Source organism: Moschus berezovskii, chromosome X (assembly GCF_049115385.1).
Source record: "Moschus berezovskii isolate FMDL1 chromosome X, NW_MosBer_1.0, whole genome shotgun sequence".
In the NCBI taxonomy this organism is placed as follows: domain Eukaryota; kingdom Metazoa; phylum Chordata; class Mammalia; order Artiodactyla; family Moschidae; genus Moschus; species Moschus berezovskii.
In genome coordinates, this window is record NC_142488.1 from 141163756 (window position 1) to 141175115 (window position 11360).

The 11360-nt window shown below is 42.3% G+C and overlaps 1 pseudogene; it reads right to left on the reverse strand.

Annotated features, from left to right (window-relative positions):
- Positions 1-4454: 4454 nt before the first annotated feature.
- On the reverse strand, positions 4455-5929 carry LOC148773484 (peroxiredoxin-like 2A pseudogene; annotated as a pseudogene).
- Positions 5930-11360: the final 5431 nt, after the last annotated feature.

Genomic DNA, 11360 nt, shown 5'->3' on the forward strand with positions numbered 1-11360 from the left:
GCATCATCTTTCAGGATTTGAAATAGCTCAACTGGAATTCCGTTACCTCCACTAGCTTTGTTCATAGTGATGCTTCCTAAGGTCCACTTGACTTCACATTCCAGGATGTCTGGCTCTAGGTGAGTGATCACACCATCGTGATTATCTGGGTCGTGAAGATCTTTTTTGTACAGGTCTTCTGTGTATTCTTGCCACCTCTTCTTAATATCTTCTGCTTCTGTTAGGTCTATACCATTTCTGTCCTTTATCGAGCCCATCTTTGCATGAAATGTTCCCTTGGAATCTCTAATTTTCTTGAAGAGATCTCTTGTCTTTCCCATTCTGTTGTTTTCCTCGATTTCTCTGCATTGACTGCTGAGGAAAACTTTCTTATCTCTCCTTGCTATTCTTTGGAACTCTGCATTCAGTTGCTTATATCTTTCCTTTTTTCCTTTGCTTTTCACTTCTTTTCTTTGCACAGCTATTTGGAAGGCCTTTTCAGACAGCCATTTTGCTTTTTTGCATTTCTTTTCCATGGGGATGGTCTTGGTCCCTGTCTCCTATCCAATGTCACGAACTTCCGTCCAGAGTTCATCAGGCACTCTATCTATCAGATCTAGTCCCTTAAATCTATTTCTTACTTCCACTGTATAATCATAAGGGATTTGATTTAGGTCATATCTGAATGGTCTAGTGGTTTTCCCTACTTTCTTCAATTTAAGTCTGAATTTGGCAATAAGGAGTTCATGATCTGAACCACAGTCAGCTCCTGGTCTTGTTTTTGCTATCTGTATAGAGCTTCTCCATCTTTGGCTGCAAAGAATATAATCAAGCTGATTTCAGTGTTGACCATCTGGTGATGTCCATGTGTAGAGTCTTCTCTTCTGTTGTTGAGAAAGGGTGTTTGCTATGACCAGTGCATCCTCTTGGCAAAACTCTGTTAGCCTTTGCCCTGCTTCATTCCGTGCTCCAAGGCCAAATTTGCCTGTTACCCCAGGTATTTCTTGAGTTCCTACTTTTGCATTCCAGTCCCCTATAATGAAAATGACATCTTTTGGGGGTATTAGTTCTAAGAGGTCTTGTAGGTCTTCATAGAACCGTTCAACTTCAGCTTCTTCAGCGTTACCGGTTGGGGTATAGGCTTGGATTACTGTGATATTGAATGGTTTGCCTTGGAAATGAACAAACATCATTCTGTCGTTTTTGAGATTGCATCCAAGTACTGCATTTTGGACTCTTTTGTTGACCATGATGGCTACTCCATTTCTTCTAAGGGATTCCTGCCCACAGTAGTAGATATAATGGTCATCTGAGTTAAATTCACCCATGCCAGTCCATTTTAGTTCACTGATTCCTAGAATGTCGATGTTCCCTCTTGCCATCTCCTCTTTGACCACTTCCAGTTTGCCTTGATTCATGGACCTAACATTCCAGGTTCCTATGCAATATTGCTCTTTACAGCATTGGACCTTGTTTCTATCACCAGTCACATCCACAACTGGGTATTATTTTTGCTTTGGCTCCATCCCTTCATTCTTTCTGGAGTTATTTTTCCACTGATCTCCACTAGCATATTGTGTTCTAGAGTGAGAACCAGGAAGCTGGCAGTATGGAGACTTTTTCTGCAGGCAATTAGTGTAGACCAAAAAGAGAGGCAGAGAAGAAAGGGCAGATAATCGAAGTTCTGTGATGAGTTGCTGCTTTTTCCAGATCTTTTCATGGAGTTGGTCTGGTCCTTTTCACCATGGAGACCAGTACCTTCAATTAGGAACTGCATTTTCACGTGTTATTTACCTGGCTCAAGCACTGATTGCTATAAGCAAAATCTGAACTGAAAAGGAGGCTTAATAATCAAAGTGCACCAAGACTCCTATAAATTGTCTCTTCAATTGTAACTTTTATCAAGGGCGAGGTCTTCTGAATGATACTTTATTAAGGCACATGCCACTTAACATGCCAAAATATCACAGATATTTTCTCCTTACTCACAGGATAAGCACCAAGTTTACTCAAGAACAAATGTGACTCTGGAATAAAGAAAGTGGGACTATATCTGAAATAAGATCTGAGTTTGAATCTCAGATCTGAAGAAAACTAATATGAAAACATTGTTGTTATTCCTGTTACAAATTACTTGGACACTGTTCTCACTTTACAGCAGCTCTGTTCATTATTCCCATGTTACAGTGGGAAAATTGGAGCTGAGAGACATTAACTAACTTGAGGAATAGTTATTAAGCTAGAGACCAGTATTGAACCAGAGCTGCCTTCTCAAACACCACAGCTGTTTGGGTTCCATCAGAGCTGCGAAAGGCAGGTGATTATATACATGGATTTTCCAGAAGACATGATCAGAACATTCTATTCCCTCAATTGTTTTTAGGGCAGGAATGAGACTAAAGTATTGTGTCAACACATAGCTCCAACTACGCCATGTATTTCTTACTTGTAATTCTTGTTTACTTTGTAATTTTTTAAAGATTTTCATATCATGACTGTTTCAATTCAAATAGTTGGATGATAGATTGAAGCTTGTTTAACAGATGATGAAATTGAGATACAACTTGACTTTTCAAAGATCAGTTTACTAGCAGCTGTTGTTGTTTAGTCGCTAAGTCACGTTCAACTCTTTGCGACCTCATGGACTGCAGCACACCAGGCTCCCCTGTCCTTCACTATCTCCTAGAGTTTGCTCACGTCCATTGAGTCAGTGATGCTATCCAACCATCTCATCCTCTGCTGCCCCCTTCTCCTCCTGCCCTCAGTCTTTCCCAGAATCAGGGTCTTTTCCAATGAATCAGCTCTTGGCATCAGGTGCCCAAAGCATTGGAGCTTCAGCTTCAGCATCAGTCCTTCCATTGAGTATTCAGGGTTGATTTCCTCAAGTTCTGACTGGTTTGATCTCCTTGCTGTCCAAGGGACTCTCAAGAGTCTTCTCCAGCACCACAATTCCAAAGTATTAATTCTTCAGCGTTCAGCCTTCTTTATGGTCCAACTCTCCCATCGATACATGACCACCGGAAAACCGTAGTTTTGACTGTATGAACCTTTGTAGGCAAAGTGATGTCTCTACTTTTTAATACACTGTCTAGGTTTGTCATAGCTTTCCTTGATAGTGGCCAAGTTGAGGAATACCCTGGGACCCTCATTTCTGGGCTACTGGTTGTCATGACAATGCAGAGGTGGCTCTACCATGGTTCTTGTTTAGGTGGTGGGGCCTGGATGTCGCACTGACCTAGGCTAAGCAACTGGAAAAGCAAACAAACAAGCAAGCCTTCACATACTAGTTTTTCAGATATTCTAGTTGTAGTTGCTACTAATAGTTTTGAAGAAAAAGTTAGAAATACAGTATTCACTAACTATTTTCTGCAAATAAATTTTGCACAGGAAAAGACAACTGTTAGGTGAATTTTAGAATTAGGAAAGTTCAGACATTTAATGCAGATTAAAATGTCCCTGGTTTTGCTCCTGTAATCACTTCTTTGCTAGCCGGCATTTCTGTGAGTCAGTTACACTTGTAAGGAAAATCGAACCCTTTTGAAAAGCAAACCCTCTCAAAAGAGTGACCTCTATCAGGAGCCAGTGGTGTCTGTTTTCACAGTTGATTCTGGCTGCCTCATTATTCCCACTTCCCAAACTCCTAAATACAAATAGCTGTACCATATCTTCTGACTTCATTCATTTGATCCACAAATATTTATTAAGCACTTAACATGTGCAAGGTTTCTCTTGTTGCTCAACTGGTAAAGAATCCGCCCACAATGGGGGAGACCTGGGTTCAATCCCTGGGTTGGGAAGATTCCCTGAAGAAGAGAAAGGCTACCCATTCCAGTATTCTGGCCTGGAGAATTTCTTTTTTTTGTTTTTTTTCACAGTATAATTTTTCTATTTTATTACTATTTTTAATCTCTTGTCTATATAATAGATATGCATATATAGGAAAAAACACAGTATACATAGGGTTCAGTGTCTTCCACGTTTTCAGGCATCCAGAGGGGTTCTTGGAACATATACATGTAGAGCGGGATCACTGTACTCCTCTTCTCTGGACTCCCGTCCCTGCCTTCCTAGTCCGGGGCTGGTTTGGTGCCCTGAGCAGACTCCCTAGGGCAGAGTCCCCTTCAGGCTCTTGTGGACATCATACTTACTCACATGACAAAACTTCAAACATAATAAACTAAACTAATGAATTAAGTTACATTTCATTTTCTCTGTCCTTTTTCCCCTTCAGTTACCAAATTAGGCTAAAAGACCATCAATAAGAAACACAACTACCAATTTTAAATGCCAAGTCATTTCTCTAGAAAAGACAGCAAAATCAGTCACGTGAATGACAGGATGAACTTTTCTGGCCATTTGGAAATCTCTTAGATCATTAGAACGAGAGGAACTCCTTCACCAACCATACCCCACACACATGCAGAGTACTGACTTTTCACATTCGGTGTCTTTGACACCAAGGATTTAATAAATTCAGCCACTATTATGGGAAATATTTTTATTGTTAGTTTTATCAGAAATGTGTATATATGGACAATTTTTGATGCTTAATTTTATTAGAACCAGAACCATGCTTTCTAGAAGATCATTCCTTCTAGAAAATCAAATCTCCAAGGTTAGAATGGAAGACAATGAGAAACTAGATTTCACTTTATTATTTACCTTTATCAAGTCATCCAAAGCACATCAATTCTTTTATGTATTACTTTAACATGATAAAATAAATCATTCATTATTACTGTGAAAACATGAGCCAAAAACCTTGTATTTTTAATCTTCAAGTCAATCGTCAACTTTTCTAAGATTTTTAAACACATGAAGATAAAAATCATTTCAAATAATAGAACTCAAACACCATGTACATTTGTGATGAGGTGTAACAGTCAACTTTAAGCCTCAGATTTTCCAGGTTTTAGCTGAAATAAGCCTTATTAGTGTCTCAGATTTTTATCAGTCTTGTTTGGGGGCTTATTAGACCTTATTTTGCCTTATTAGACCTACATAGAGTACAATTTTAAAATATGTTAATGGCCTATACTGAGAATATGGCATGAATGGGTTTATAACTCCTTAGGGACAGCAGTGGAACCACAACACATCCTGCAAACACACGTGAGAGCCCTAGATATCCCTGGGCTGGACAGTTTCACACAATCATTTTTTCTCTGAGGCTGAACTCTGTGGTTTGATCTTCCTAGCAGCTTCCAGAACAGAAGTCAGGTTTACTTTGTCTCCAAATTCTTTTTCTCGGTGCTCGAGAAGAATGCCCTGCTTTCCTGGTCCCATCACAAAGAGTCCCCCAAGGATGAAGCCCTCGCCTTCCAGATTTCCAGAAAAGCCTCCATTCCAGGCCCAGAAGAAGTTTTGCCAGACGCCCAGACGGACAAATCCCATGAACATCATCTTCCGTCTTTGTGGGCCATAGAACATTTTCTTTTCATCCAGGAAGACTTCTCCTTTGAAATAAGGCTGGAAGTCCTTAACTTCATTCATGACGTGCTCCTTTACCACTGCATAGAGGGGGACGCCCAGCTCGTCCAACTTGGGCTTCAGGGAGGACAAATCTGCAGCCTCCTCCCGACAGAGGAAGCAGCCTGGCCTCCGCACAGCCATAATCACAGCTCCATTCTTCTCCCAGAGCGCCTTCGCTTTAAAAGTTACTGCATCCTTCTCCAGTGTTTTCAGGTCTATGTCCTCCAGATACTCCAGTGCTGCTTTCTGGGGCTTGACCAGAAACATGTCTGTGTTGGCCAGGAGCAGTGCCAAGGCAGCGGCTCCTATGGCCCCCGCACCAATGGACCACATTCCCATGCTGAAGAAACTGGGATCCTCAGTTTCCTCACTTGCCTTCGCGGACTTCACGAGTCTCGCAGACCCCCAGCGCGCCGCACGTACGACTCTCGCTCCCCAGCCTCGCGCCTCCTCTAGCGAACGCTGCCGGGTGGGCTGACCGACTGAACCCTCCCGGCCCGAGGGGTCCCACGGGGGCCCCCGCGCCTGCGCCTGCGCCTGGCCTGGAGAATTTCACTTTCATTTTAATATGTGCAGACACTGTTCTGGTCTCTTGGGATATGTTAGGGAACAAACAGAAGAATCTCTGCCCTCTAGAAACTTACATTCTCGCAACTTTGAAGGTACTTAGCTATTCACATAGTAATAGCATTACATATGTTGATTTCTACGGGAAGGGGAATCCATTACAGTATTCTCATGTAGAGCTGGTTTCCAGTCACAGCCTTTCCATGACCATAGCTGCTGGTAAATAGTCTGAGTAAAGGAATGTTAAGAGGAAATATTCTCATAAACTCAGTATGCATTCTTCTGACCTTTTGGCTCTACCTCAGGACAGCTAGGAGCCTAATAGAAGTCATGGGCTAGTTGCCCTTAAGAGTCGAAGTTAAATCAGTTTTTCTTCATGGTATTCAAGGAAAGAAACCTTTTCTCCCCCATCCCATGCTGAGCACTGTATTAATCATTCATTGCTCATGAACTTCAGACATACATCTTTGTTTTCTGCACATAATTCCATAGTGATAAAAAAAACCAAAGGGCTCTGGGTGGAAACCAGGCAGAATGGGGAGGAAAGAGGAAGATGATAGAACAGTCTCACAGCTTAAACAGTGTCAAGAGGCACAAAGAGAGAAATCTTTTGTCTCTCATGTTGCCTCCCAATCTAGGCTGGTCTTGAAACTTTTAAGAGTCTCTGCAGCTCAAAATCTGAAAGTATAAGATAATGGGGAAGTACTTCGGCTTCTTCCTAGCTTTGTTACAGCACAGCTATAGAAGAAATCAGCAAGTACATTTCAAAAAACAAATGTGAAAAATATTGAGCTTATGCATTTATGAAGGTTCTGGTTCATCAATTAAAGCTTCATTTTTTAAAAAATAAAAATTGTTATTTTGAGTCAGTTATGGAGTCTCTTTCAACGTAAAAAATTCAGCAGGTTATGTGTGTAATTTTTCATATAGGAAATTGCTCTTTGGGACTTCCTTTGAGCCCATCCTCTAAGTTCTAAAAGAGCTGCTATTCATTAGGCCCAGTTGACATGAGAAGTTATACTTTTCTCGGTTTTCTTAAAAAAAATGACAGTTGACATTTTGCAGCTTTTGAATGTGGGTCGGAAGATGACAAATAGTTGAACATATGTCATTAAGGTACTCTGAAGTAGGTAACTAAACTCTGGATGTGTGCAGGCGATGGAGGCAGGAATGAGAAGGAGGTGTCTCAGTGGAGCAACTGCTGGGCATGAAGGCTCCGTAGACGACTGCTCTGTGCTTGCCAAGTACTTGGGTTCTGCAGTGGCATTGAAGCAGACTCTTGTTCAAAGTTGCTGGGCTTTTTTTTTTTTAAGATACCTAATTAGGATGAATAAAATAGTCATGTCCTGTGTGAAAATCTTCACTGTTGTGACTGTTTATCCTAAAAAAGATTTTAAAGTGAGTTTTTTTTTATGCCTCATGCTTTCCTCATTGATGCATTCTTGACTTTTCCTTTCATGGAACTCTTGGCCTTAATCCCGATGGGCACTTCAATTTAATGAGTGGACAGCATCTTCAGCTACAGACCAGAGGTATAGCTCTCCCCAGATTGAATTTCAGAGAGGTTCTCTTAAACTTTGTTAATTGCAGATTGGAAAGCTTGCTCGTCTGTCTGCAATGCTGAAATGTGGCGGGGGGCGGGGGCGGGGCAGAAGTCAGATTCATAAAGAGAGAGAAAGGCAGAGAGTTAACCTGAGTTACCTTATTCTGACAAGCTTGAATTTGTGTGTGCATGCTTTTTGGTGGGAACACATTGTTCAGCCCACCGTGAGCTAAAAAAAAAAAAAAAAAAAAAAAACAGCCATGAACTAAACTACAGGTCCTCTATTCCAATTGTAAGTCTAGGAAATTGAGTCAAAGGTAGTATTGACTAGGTACAAAAGCAATGAGTTATGGGCTGTCAGGAGCCCTTCTCTCATTAACAGAATTGCCACTGGCATTGGTCTGGACTCCACAGGGGCAATTCAACCTGTGCTGAACCGCTGTGCTGCAGTCCCTTGTAGAGCCTCTGTAGAGCCTCAAGCTCTGGGCCAGTAAAAAAGATCGTGCCATCACCTCCTGAAGCAAATCATCCCTCTTTTCTATTCACCACTGTCTCTTCTCAGTATATACTGCTCTAAATGTAAATTAGCATTGCCTTAAAATTTGGGGGTAGGTTGGGAAGCCAATAGTAGTAATTTGAATGATGCATGAAATACTTTATAAAAGCTTTCTGGATCTCTATTAGAAGACTGATAACATTAATATTATAATTCAAATATTACTATAAATGTACATGCAAATCGTTAGTCTATCTTTTATTTCCTATTCTCATATTAGATGGGCTTCCCAAGTGGCTCAGTGGTAAAGAATCCACCTGCCAATTCAGCAGCTGAAGGAGATATGAGTTCAGTCCCTGGATGGGGACGATCCCCTGGAGAAGGAGATGGCAACTCACTTCAGTATTCTTGCCTGGAAAATCCCATGGACAGAGGAACCTGGTGGGCTACAGTCCGTGGGGTCGGTCACAAAGAGTCATAATAAATATGTGTCATACATCAAAAGACACAACTGTGTCTTTTTTTTCTAACAATATAAAAAGCAACATGAAAAGTACAACTTGTCATGACAAGTGTGATCAAAAGCTTTAGCAAGAAAACTAAACTACCATATTTCACGGAAATAATGATTGGTCAAAGTTGAATAGTATGCCCTTGAGTTTAACACAAAATCACGGATCAAACACCATTTATCTGGCAAATTCCCTGCTCAGTTCACCCTCCAACACCTGAGAGGTTATGGAGCACAAGGGTTGAGGAGGCTTCTGGACCAAACCTTCCCTCCCAACAGAGTGTATGATGAGGGAACGCAAGAAGGAACATGGTCCCGATGGGTTTTTCTCACAGTTGGGGTACAGTGGAGCTGATCCAGCAGCTGCTGGGGCCTAACACCGTTCTGGCTTTTTCTTGCCAATTCAAGGATAGGCCTACCTGAGTTTCTATTTTCTGAGAAAGCCCTAACCTTGGATTTTCACTCTAAACCCAATATAGATGGTATATGGTTGGGAATGGCTAGCCACAGACGAGCTGATAGGGATATATTGGGAGTGGTTAGCAAAAAATATGTGGAATGTGTATCAGAAATAGGCCCTCAGAACTCAGTTGGACACCAGGGATGATAACAAATTCAGCAACACTATTAATTAATGTAAACCCTATTGTGTTTTATGTGTGGCAAGTTCTTTTTTCAAAAATTCTATCTTCTCTGGGGAGATATCATGTCACAAATGTTATGAAGAACTCATATACCAGAGGTTTCCACTTTTTGAGGAAAGAATCTACTGTCTTTCTACCCCAAATCTTTGAGGTATACTTAGAAACTAGATGTACACGAAAAGCATAGACATCAACAACATGGTGTTGAATGAAGATGATTTTCAGTGGAAAAAAAATGAAATGAGATTTGTAACAGTATTATTTACGTACATTAAAACACAAACACATAAGCAACAACATTACACATTTTATAAGGGTCCATGCATATCAGGGCTTCCCTGGTGGCTCAGATGGTAAAGAATCTGCCTGCAGTGCAGGAGACCTGGGTTCAGTCTCTGGGTCAGGACGATCACCTGGAGAAAGAAATGGCAACCCACTCCAGTCTTCTTGCCTGGATAATCCCATGGACAGAGGAGCCTGGTGGACTGAAGTTCATGCAGTCACAAAGAGTTGGACATGACTGAGAGACTAACAGTTAAAGCTTTTTTTTTTTTAAATGCATATCAGACACTCCCGAGTGACATACCTATGGGAAGGAAGAGTGAGGGGACACAGTGGGTGGGGCTGGAGATGAAGGGGTTAAATGAAATAAAGTAGAACTAGCAATCAAGGACCTGGCACCCACCCAGAATGCTGGGCTGTGGATTCCAGAGTGTAATTCACTCTGTGAACCTGAGGGCCAAAGATTCCCATGGCAGGAGTGAGAAGAGTTGGAAAGTGTGGGTCCTTGGGCACAAGAAAGGGAAAAGGAACCTACTGAGTTCATACTTCCTCCTCCATCCTCACCCCCTGCCAGGTCAGTGACATCTGCAGAAGGGGCCATGCCACAGGGAATTTATTCTATAGGGGACTGTCTAGAGAATATTCTAGCCCATGCAGGCCAGTCTCACAAGTATTCAGCTTGGTTGTTGTAGCTTGAAAGCAGTCATAGACAATCCACAAGAAATGTGGAGGGCTGTTTTCTGGTAAAACTTTACTTAAAAAACAAAAGGCAGACTGCATGTGGCCCATGGGCTATAGGCGGCTGACCCCTGGCGTGAGAGCTGGTGTCCGCCCTCCTCATGGACTGTCCAGAGCAGAGCCTCCAAGTTGATTCTGTCATTCAAAAATATGACCTCAGAGGACAGACAGAAAGGCATCAGGGCTCATTTAAATTCAGAGAAAACAAACCTGAGGTCCACAAGGGCCTCCGTGATCGTAGAATTTCAGACATCTTGAGCATTTGTTGCTGGGATAAATAACCTGTGGGCAGGGTTCACATCATTTGTCATTTGATCAAGTCAAGAGCATGTTTCATAGGCAAATGCAAATGCTCAAGAGCTTTTCTGAGTTTGTAGCAAGTCCCCAGGCTCAGGAAGATCCTCTGGAGTAGGAAATGGCAATCCACTCCAGGATTCTTGCCTAGAGAATTCCCTGGACAGAGAAGTCTGGCGGGCTACAGTCCATAGAGTCGCAAAACAGTCAGACATGACTGAGCGAGCTTCCACAGCAAGTGGCAGGAATTTACATCCTGTGTGTCCCAGCGGCATGGTGCCAGGGGCTCCCTCTCTACCTCTCCCTGACATTTCGGCCTAAGTCTTTGGGGTATTCCCTCCACGAACCCCAACACTAGACTGGAGGTTGTCTAGGTAAGAGCTAAACCCATGCCTGCAGCTCATATTAAGGGAACATAAGACAAAAGCATAAAGTCTTCAAAATGATCATTTCTACATGAATAAGCCAATCAAGCACTGTAGATTCAAGCATGAGGATCACCAGTGCAAAGCTTTTCGGATGTCAACAGCAAAAGGTAAACAAAATGAGGTAGCTGGACTGCCTTTTACCTCCGCCCTAGTCCGCTGGCTTCGAGTTGCTAATTATCGTCTCTCGAGGCTCCTGTCCCGTCTTCCCATCATCTTTGTCTGACAAGCATCTAAGCCTCTCATTACTGCATGTCTGGCTGTTTCCCAGCAGAGGGCCGGCTCCCTCTGGCACTGGAGGGACAGCCTGTACCCTGATTGGCTGACATCTTAATTCTGTCCTGTAACAGCGCACTTATCCATGGCCATCCACTTGGTCCAAGTGAGATTTCCCCAGGCACCCCTTCCC